This window comes from Echinops telfairi, unplaced genomic scaffold (genome assembly GCF_000313985.2).
Source record: "Echinops telfairi isolate 266 unplaced genomic scaffold, ASM31398v2 ScPeMD7_11;HRSCAF=52, whole genome shotgun sequence".
Classification (NCBI taxonomy): Eukaryota; Metazoa; Chordata; class Mammalia; order Afrosoricida; family Tenrecidae; genus Echinops; species Echinops telfairi.
Window position 1 is genome coordinate 38,575,144 of NW_022103908.1, and position 10,378 is coordinate 38,585,521.

Genomic DNA, 10,378 nt, shown 5'->3' on the forward strand with positions numbered 1-10,378 from the left:
CTTTCAGTTCTGGCTAGACCAGAGTATCTACACTGGAACAGATAAGCGCTCATAGCACATGGAATCCAGGTCAGATAAACAGGTCAGGAACAGAAATGGGAGTAGTTATACCTGACAGGTAGGGAGAGGGTGGGGGGAACAGGAGATGAACTGATCAAAATGATCGATGTATAATCTTTCCCCACCTCGCAGGGGCATGAATAACAGAAAGGTGGGTGAAAGGAGACAGTAGTCAGTGTAAGATATGAAAATAATAATAATTTATAATTTATCAAGAGGTCACGAGGATGGGAGCAGGGAGGGAGGGATACCAAGGGCTCAAATAGAAAGTAAATGTTTAGAAAATGATGATGGCAACATATGTACAAATATGCTTGATACAATTGATGTATGGAATATTATAAGAGGTATAACAGCCCCCAATAAAATTATTTTTTTAATAAATAAATAAAATGAAATGTTAAAAACATAAAATGAATGTACTGGAACACATTGTAATTTCACTTTGCGCTCCCTGGTTTGAACTATTAATACTTAGTTCATTAAAAATAATGAACTTTCACTTTTAACAGAAAAAGCAAAAAACAGTGACTTCTAAGGTGAGCTCCTGGCTCAGTTAAATTTAAAGCAGAAAGGTAGCTCTGAAGGTTATGGCAACTGCATTTGGGGTCCTACAGGGGTGCTCTAGATAGATTTGCTCAAAACACAAACAGGCAGGAGAATATTAGGATTTTTTTTTTAATGGAAAGTGCACAGTTGAGAAAAAGGCCAGGAAAGTTACCGTGAGGAGTTCTTTCCATGGTGACAGTGCATTTGCTCACTTTGAGAGCAGCCAGGCTGCCTATCCAGCCAACAGTCTTGATCTTGCTCCTTCAGATGCTTTTTGGTCCCAAAATGCAATGAACATTGCAGAGAAATACAATTTGAGTCCCTCACGGATGCCAACATTGCAGTTTTGATGTGATAGAAATTGAACAGCACAGAATTCTTTGAGGTAGGGTTAACTCACAGCCCACTTCTGCTAAGTGATACTATCCAAAGGGACATGACAGAGCAAAGAGAACTGCCTCTTAGCATTTCCAAGGCTGTAATTATAGGGCATCAAGAGCCCTTGTGGGGTAGTGGTTATGTGTTGGGCTGTGATCACATGGCCAGCAGTTCAAAACCATAAGCAGCTCTGTGGGATAAAGACTGGGCTTTCTACTCCTGTAAGCAATTACAGTCACAGAACCCCCAGGGGCTTGCTCTGAGATAGCAGTGACCTGATGACAGTGAGTTTGATTTTGAACTTTCTAGGGCAGTTGACTGTCATGTCTTTGTCTGAAGGAGTGCTGGTAGGTTCAAACTGCCCACCTTTTGACAAGTAGCCTGCCATGCTTAACTCATGGCACCACTAGAGCTCTCCGCCTTCCTGGCGATGGACCTTGGCAGCAGGCAGCCTGTAAGCAGGTGAGGTCTGGCCAAATGGGACAGGTGCAGGCTGTGGCGGTGGAAGGGAGCAGAGAGGTCCCCTTAGAAACAGACATCTGAGCATCCCAACCCACGCCTGTGCCCCAGTTCCCATTGCTTTTTTGCAAGGCCCCCACCTCTGTTTGCCACCTGACTACCTGGAGTCAGTGGCTCCTGCCTAGCAGTGCTCCTCCACCTGAAGTGGTAATACAAACCTCACCCATCTCCTCTTCCTCTTCCTCCTCCTCCTCCTCCTCCTCTTGACTATCTCTTCTCAGCTACTCATTAACACACAAGCAAAAGAGTCGATAGATATTTCTCACTATCAGTCTACATGCACAATATCAAATAGAATAATTGATAAGTGACATGTATGTGTCTTATAGTTTTCATTTTACATGAGACAGACTCAGAAAGATTCAGACACTAACCTCAGGACACACCACGAGGAAGTTGAAGAACTGGATTCAAAGCCAGCTGTGTATCTTGGGCCATCTGCTTGAAAGCCTTGGGCATACAGTCATTGAGAGTTTGGGTGGCTTCAACTGCAGTTGGAATGACACCCCAAATTACTGTGGTACTTCTATAATTTCAGGTCCACTTAAAGAAATGTAAAAGTGTAGGGGTGGAGGTTAGCCTGTCAATCAGGTCACAGCCTGATGTTGACTCCAAGTGGCCACGCTCTTCTCATAAGTAGGCCTATGAACACCCCACACACACACACACCACCACACACACACACACACACACACCCGTCTCTGCCTTCATGTTCTTGCTGGTGAGCCATCCTGGGACCTGCCAGCGCACTGCCATTGGATCCGTAGAACTTTGCACCCACTGACCTGGGACCGGCCTGCCTTCTGCCTCATTGCATGTGGCTGGCTGTGTGAGTTTGAGGAGAGACTTATGGACTTAAGTTGGGCTGGGCTGTTTTCCTGATAGAGAATTCCTTCTTGATATACGTTTTTTCTTACACATATATGAGTGTTACTGGATTTGTTTCTCTAGTCAACCTGGCCTAAAATAATTACCATGCCCGATCCAGCATGTAAAGGTGAAAGCAATGTCCAGTGAGAAAAATTAGGTGTCCTTTGCTGGGGTTCTGGCCATCCAAGGCCCTATCCTAGTTTTTTTGTTTGTTTGTTTTTTGCTGTATCAATTTCTTTCTTTTTTTATTTAAAAATCATTTTATTGGGAGCTCGTACAACTCTTATCACAATCCATACATACATCTATTGTGTCAAGCACATTTGTACATTCGTTGTCATCATCATTCTCAAAACATTTTCTTTCTACTTGAGCCCTCATTTTATCAGCTCCTCATTTTTTCCACTACCTCCACAACCTCTCCCTCATGAACCCTTGGTAATTTATAATTTATTATTATTTTGTCATGTCTTACACTGTCTGAAGTCTCCCTGCACCCACTTTTCTGGGGTCCTTTCTAACCCATCAACTGTTCCACATTGGGAAAATACGGCTGTCTGTTTACATAAAGATTACAGCCTTAGAATTCCTATGGGGCAGTTCTATTCTGTCCTGTAGGGCTCCCATGATTTCAATAGACTCAAGGACAGTGGGTTAATCTCCCCCAGTCTCCAGTGAGGGAAAACACAGTAAATTTAGGACAAGCCAACCGTGTTGAAAATAACTGTCTTGATGATATTCAGGGTCAGTTCTAACATTGTTTTGTTTTGCTTTGTTTGTTTTTCTCCATTACCTAGACCACTGTGCTGATTCACATCAGGGCCAAACAACTCCCTCAAACTCTGCTAGTTCTCTTACTTCTTGGCCTGGTCACCCTGGATCAGTGTCAGCATGACTTTGCCTTCAGTTTGCTACTGGGCTCCCTGGTTGGAGAAGCATGAAGTGGACCAGGTGATCAAATAGCGATGTCTCTCCAGTTATAATGAGATCTGCTCTTGGGCTGTGTGGTGGCCGCTAGAGCTTTCATTGAGCATGGACCTTTTCAGTAAGGTCGTCTTGGCTTACAAGGCCCTCGCTATGGTATGGTAGTGTAGAATGGGAGGTGGAACATGGTATGGGGAGAAAAGTTACAAATTTCTTCTCCATTTTTTTCTACTTTTTGGTGAGATAGGTCTAACGTTATCTATTTGAAGCAATCAGTTCCTGAAAGAGAATCAAGCTGTGTTAAAGTGCCCAGCAGACGCCCCAGGGTACCTGGTATCCTTCTATTCATAGCTTTTGGAGTCCAAATAAGACTGAGAGCAGTAGGGGGGTTTTCTCCTTGGACTGTGTTTTGTCTTTATTTCTGCCTCTGTTTTATATCTATCCAAAGAGAGCAATTTATTTATTTATTTTTGATTGGTAGATTGGATGGTTGTCTTCCAAATAAAATATTCAAATGAGAGTAGGAGTCAGAATGAAATAATAGTGTATCCTGTGAAAATAACTCTCAGGATATTTGCATGAAGGATCCGTATTATGTTTCACCAGAAATGCCCTGCACAGCTGTTTTGGTAGAGTGATGAGTAGAGCACTGGGAGGCCATGATGTTTGGTTTACTTCTGTCAACAGCAGGATTTCACATGTACCCAGTCTTCCATCCAAGAATCTCCACGCCCATGGTACTTAGTGCCCAACAAAATAAAGTAAATCCTTCATTTTCACATTAGGGATGCCGAATTACGAAAAGTGGATCTCTATTCAGTACATGTTAGAGTAAGGAAGCAAACAAAAAATATGTGCCTTCCAAGTGATAGTGCTCAGTGAGAAAAATTAGTTCTCCCCACCCCTCCCATTTTTATAAACTACGGAATGTCTGGAGATATAGATTGTGATCCAAATTTTACTCTTTTGTGGTCAATATACACTAGTATTGTCATGATGAGCTCTTTGAGATCCCACACCTTTAAGATATAGTTTCATACACAGATCTTTAGTTTGAATCTGCTACCTCTTCCTATAGGAAAAGGGAAACGGGCCAATAGACATTATATACTGATATATGACAGATAAACCATAAGACAGCAGGTCTCAATCTGTTGGTCATGACCTGTTTGAGGGTCGCATGATCCTTTCACAAATGTTGCCTGATTTATAATAGTAGCAAAATTACAGTTATGAAGTAGCAATGAAAATAATGTTATGATTGGGCATCACCACAATCTGAGGAACTATATAAAAGGGTCGTGGCATTAGGAAGGTGGAGAACCACTGTCATAAGGCAAAACACACTCATTGAATCCTTCCTCGAAACTCAAAACCAAACTCGCTGTCACCAAGTTGATGCAGACTCATAACGACTCTATAGGACAGGGTCGAACTGTCCCCTGGGAGTGTCCAGGACTGTAACTATTCACAGGAGTAGAAAGCTTCGTCTTTTTCCCGCTGGTGGTTTTGAATTGCTGAACCACAAGTAACTACTACACCATCAGGGCTCCTCAAATCCTCCCTACCATTCTATGACGGCTTCATTGTTTATTTCAACATATCAAGAGATCGAGGCTCAGACAACCCAAGATCATACAACTAGTCAAGTGGTGGTGGATTTGACACCAGTATTTTCTGACTCCAAAATCGATGTATGGTCTTTTCACTAAATCAAGCTAATTTTAAAAAGAACGTTGGAACCCAAATCTCTCACTTACATATTCCTCTATGGTTCCCCACCTTCCTCATGCTGCGACCCTTTCATACAGTTCCTCATGTTGTGGTGAGCCCCCAACCATAAAATTATTTTCATTGCTACTTCATAACTGTAATTTTGCTACTGTTATGAATCAGGCAACCCCTGTGAAAGGGTCGTTCGATCCCCAAAAGGGTGTTGACCCACAGGTTGAGAACTGCTGCGCTAGAGGAACACTGAGCTACATGATGAACTCCTGTACCCAGAAGCCAAGCACATGTGGGGCCCTTCTGAGGAGTTGGCTCTTTTTAGTAAAGGGTCACAAACTACTCTCAACCCAGAGTGTTCGCTTTGGCTGTTGTCGTTGTTAGATTCTGTTGAGTCTATTCTGACTCATGGCGATCCTATGGACAACAGAAGGAAGCACCGCCATTCCTGCAACAATTGTGGTGTTTGAACCCTTTGTTGCCGCCGATGCGTCAATCCTTCCCCGTGATAGTCTTCCTTTTCTTTCACTGACCAAACATGATGTCCTTTTCCAGGGACTGGTCCCTCGTGATGACATATCCAACATAAACAAGCAAAGTTGTACCTTCTCACTTAAAAAAAAATTTATTAAAGCATTTTATTGGGAGCTTTTACTACTCTTATAACAATCCATATATCTATTGTATCAAGCAAATTTGTACATATGTTGCCATCATCCTTTTCAAAACATTTTCATTCTACTTGAGCCCTTGGTATCAGCTCCTTTTCCCCAAACTTCACCCTCATTAACACCTGTTGAATTATTATTATTTTCATATCTTACACCATCTGCTATCTCCATGCACCCATATTTCTGTTGTTTTGTCATCCTGGGGGAGGACGTTATTCATCAAGCATTGCGATCTGCTCCCACTTCCTCCAACCACCTTCCCCCTATCCTCATGGTATCACTACTCCCATTACTGTTCCTGAGGAGTTAATCTGTCCTGGATTCCGTGTGTTGAGAGCTCTTATCTGTACCAGTGTACATGCTCTGGTCTAGCCAGATTTGTAAAGTAGAACTGGGAACCTGATAGTGGGGGGGACGGGGAGGGGGAAACATTGAAGAATGAGAGGAATGTTGTAAGTTTCATCAGTGTTATGCTGCACACTGACTGGCTCATTGTTTCCTTGTGACCCTTTTGTGAGGGGATGTCAAATTGTCTACAGATGGGCCTTGGGTCTCCACTCCAACTTCCTTGTTTGCATCTATATGATTGTTGGGGGTCTTCTGATGCCTGATACCTGATCTCTTTGAAAACTTATGATCACACAGGCTGGTGTGCTTCTTCCATGTGGGCTTTGTTGCTTCTCAGCTATATGGCTGCTTGTTTATCTTCAAGCCTTTAAGATCCCAGATGCTACATATTTTTTTAAAATCGTTTTATTGAGGGCTCTTTCAACTCTTGTTACAAACCATATATCAATTGTATCTGACAAAATGACTTCCGGGAAGATGGTGATGGAGTAACACATACCAGAGGGACTCTGCAGAATTCAGCTGCGGAGAGTTGCTTAGAGGGAAATTTGACACTGCTGGACCTCAGGAGGAGCATCATAAAGATAAGTAGGCACAGACCCACAAGGTTTTGAGGGGCTTGAGGCTTTTGGCTTACCACAGTGTAGGCCAGCAAGGCCTCACCTTAGCCCGTCACTGTCTCTGCCAGAGCCAGGACCATTTGGAGCCCACGCAGGGGCTTAATCTCAACACAGCCACAATTTGCAACTGACTGACTCAGGGCAGGGACTAAACACTGGCAGCTTCACGGGAAGGAATCGGGGCTCAGCTACATTGTTACTTTTGTTTCCTGCTCTTCTCAATATCTCTGCACAGTCTCAGCGGGCTTACTTTTAAATTTCTTTCTCCTCTTTGTCTCTTTCCTGTTCTCTCACATTCCACTTCTGACCTCCAGACCACTCCCCTTAGCCTAGGGCATTTACACCTGCTGTCTGTGCAGCTAGCCTGAGGCTAGGGAGAGCCCTGCCAACCTCCACCAGGGGATACTCAGCCCAACTTCTTACTGGGAAATTCCTTCCTGTGTGCCTGGGGGCCTAAGGCAGCTCAGCCAACACTCCTCAACGTTCCAAGCTGCCGAATGAGCCTTTGCTCAAACTCCGCAACACCAAAGCAGGCAACCCACCAGCCTTCTGGGGCACTCCCCTGAGAGGGAAGCCACAGGAGGATAAAGCGGTGGGTTAATTCCATAATGAAATTAGCTGTAGGCAATTTGAAGAAGCATTCCTACAAGTCTCCCAGAGCCAGGACTCTTCAACTCCCTGGAAAACAGCACCTGGATCCTCTAAACCAACGCAATGCAAACAGCCATCAGCCCCAACGACCCCAACGAAAAAACAGGAGAAACAAAAGTCAATGGCAGAAGATGTCCTGAACATAACGACATGAATAGAAGAAGCAGACATTGAGATGCCATAGAAAGGAATTTTCAAAATGCTGTTTGGAGTCATACAGGATATGAGGGAAACAATGCAGAAAAAGGATGAAATGATAGAGGAGATAAAGGCCATACACCAAAGGGAAATAGAGGAGCGTAGGGAGGAGATAATAACAAAAACCAGTAACAGAAACACGGACTTCGAGAATCGACTGGAGGAAGCAGAGAACCACATCAGTGACTTGGAGAACAGCCAAGCAGACTTTAACAAACACAGAAAAAAATCTAATAAAATCATCAGAGAAGCTGAAGAAAACCTAAGAGCTATGTCTGATACTATGAAGTGGAACAACATTAGAATTATTGGCTTACCGGAGGAAGACACAATAAGGAAGTCATCTGCAACAATAGTGAGAGAATTCTTGGAGGAAAACTTCCCCAGCTTAATGAATGAAAACCAGACAACCATTCAGGAGGCTGAAAGAACACCAACTAGATGGAATCCCAAGAAGAAGACACCCAAGGTACATAATTAGTTCAACTATCCAACTTTGAGGAAAAGGAGAAAATCATGAGAACAGCTAGGGAAAAACAAACAATAACATATAAAGGTTCCCAAATAAGAATATGATCAGACCTATCAGCAGACACTATGAAGAAGAAGAAGAGAGATTGGAGTAACATTCCAAAAATTGAAGGAAAACAATGCAAATCCAAGAATACTCTACCCAGCCAAATTATCGATCAATATAGACGGAGAAGTCTGCAGATGGTGATAATAACCCTGACTATCAATGGCCTGAACTCAGACATTAAAAGACTGAGACTAGCAGACTGGCTTAGAAAACACAACCCATCAATCTGCTGCCTACAGGAGACACATCTCAAGACTACAGACAAAAATAGGCTGAGAATCAAAGGCTGGAGAAAAGCATACCAAGGAAAGAGCAATTCAAAAAAAGCAGGGGTTGTAATCCTAATCTCGGATAAAATTGACCTCAAACTGCAAACCATAAAAAGAGATAAGGAGGGACACTATATAATGCTCAAGGGAATGGTAGACAAAGAACCACTAAGCATTGTAAACATATATTCCCCGAATAAGAGACCACGGAATACATCAACCAAACACTCCAAAAGATGAAAAAAGAAATCACAGCCTCCACAATTACAGTGGGTGGCTTCAATGCACCACTCTCTGAGAAAGATAGATCACAAGAAAAGAAACTCAACAAGGAGGCTAGAGATCTAAACACTACAATTAGACAATTTGACCTGATAGATATTTACAGAGCTTTTCACCCAAATTAAAAAAAAATCACATTCTTGTCAAGCCCGCATGGCACATATTCGAAGATAGACCACATGCTGGGGCATAAGGCGAATCTACATAAATTTAAGCACATTGATATCATACAGGCCTCTCTCTCTGACCACTGTGCCAAAAGACTGGAAAACAACAAAAGGAAGATGAAGAAAACAAGAGCAAACAATTGGAGGATGAATAACTCTCTACTGAAAAAGTAGTGTGTACTGGCACAGATCAGAGATGAAATAAGGAAATTTCTAGAAACCAACAAGAATGAGCACACGACATACCAAAACTTATAGAACACAGCAAAGGCAGTTATCAGAGGAAGTTTCATAGCAATACAAGCACACCTGAGAAAATAAGAGAGACTCATGATGGATGTTGGCTCAAAATTTACAACTAGAGAAGAGTCAGCAGGACAATCCTAATAGCAAAAGAAAAGAAATAATAAAATTCAGGGCTGAGATTCAGAAGAGGAAAAATAAGAAAACTATGGAAAAAATTAATGCTGCTAAAAGTTGGTTCTTTGAAAGGATAAACAGAATCGACAGACCGTTGGAAAACCTAACCAAAGAAAGGAGGGAAAAAATTTCAATAGCAAGAATAAGGGATGAAAGAGGAGACATTACAACAGACCCTAATGAAATCAAAAGGATAGTTACACAGTACTATGAAGGATTGTACTCCAATGAATTCAACAACTTGGAAGACATGGAAAAATTCTCGGAAAAACAATCCCTCCCGACTATCCTTGATGGACATCAAGAATCTCAACAGACCCATAGCAATAGAAGAAAGAGATAAGGTTATCACGGGATTACCAACAAAAAAATTCCCTGGACCAGATAGCTTCCCTGGAGAATTCTGCCAAGCATTTAGGGAAGAACTAACACCAATCCTACACAAACGCTTCCAGAGCATAGAAAAAGATGGCAAACTCCCAAAATCCTTCTATGAAGCTAGTATAACTCTGATACATAAACTGGGCAAGGATCCCACAAGAATAGAGAAATACAGACAAATATCCCTAATGAACATCGATGCAAAAATCCTTAACAAGACATTGGCCAATACAGTACAAAATTATATAAAACAAATAATTCACCATGAGCAAGTGGGATTCATACCATGGATGCAGGGATGGTTCAACATACGAAAGATCATTATTAATATAATTTGCCATATTGACATGAAAAACTATAAGAACCACATGATAATATTGATAGATGCAGAAAAAGCATTCAACAACATTCAATACCAATTCCTATTTAAGACACTTGAGAAGATAAGAATGGAAGGAAAATTCCTCAAGACAAAACAAGCTATGTATGAAAAACCAACAGCCAATATAATAGTCAATGGAGAAAAGACTAACACAATCCCACTGAAAAAGAGAATCAGATAAGGATGCCCCTTGTCCCCACTCTGATTTAATATACTGGAGGTTTTAGCTAACAGCATAAGGCAAAGAAAAGACATCAAAGGTATTCGTCTGGGGAAGGAAGAGGTGAAACTATCATTATTTGCAGATGATATTATTTTATATATGGAAAATCTAAAAGCTCCACAGGGGAGTACTGGAAGCAATAGAGGAGTTGGCAGAGTGGC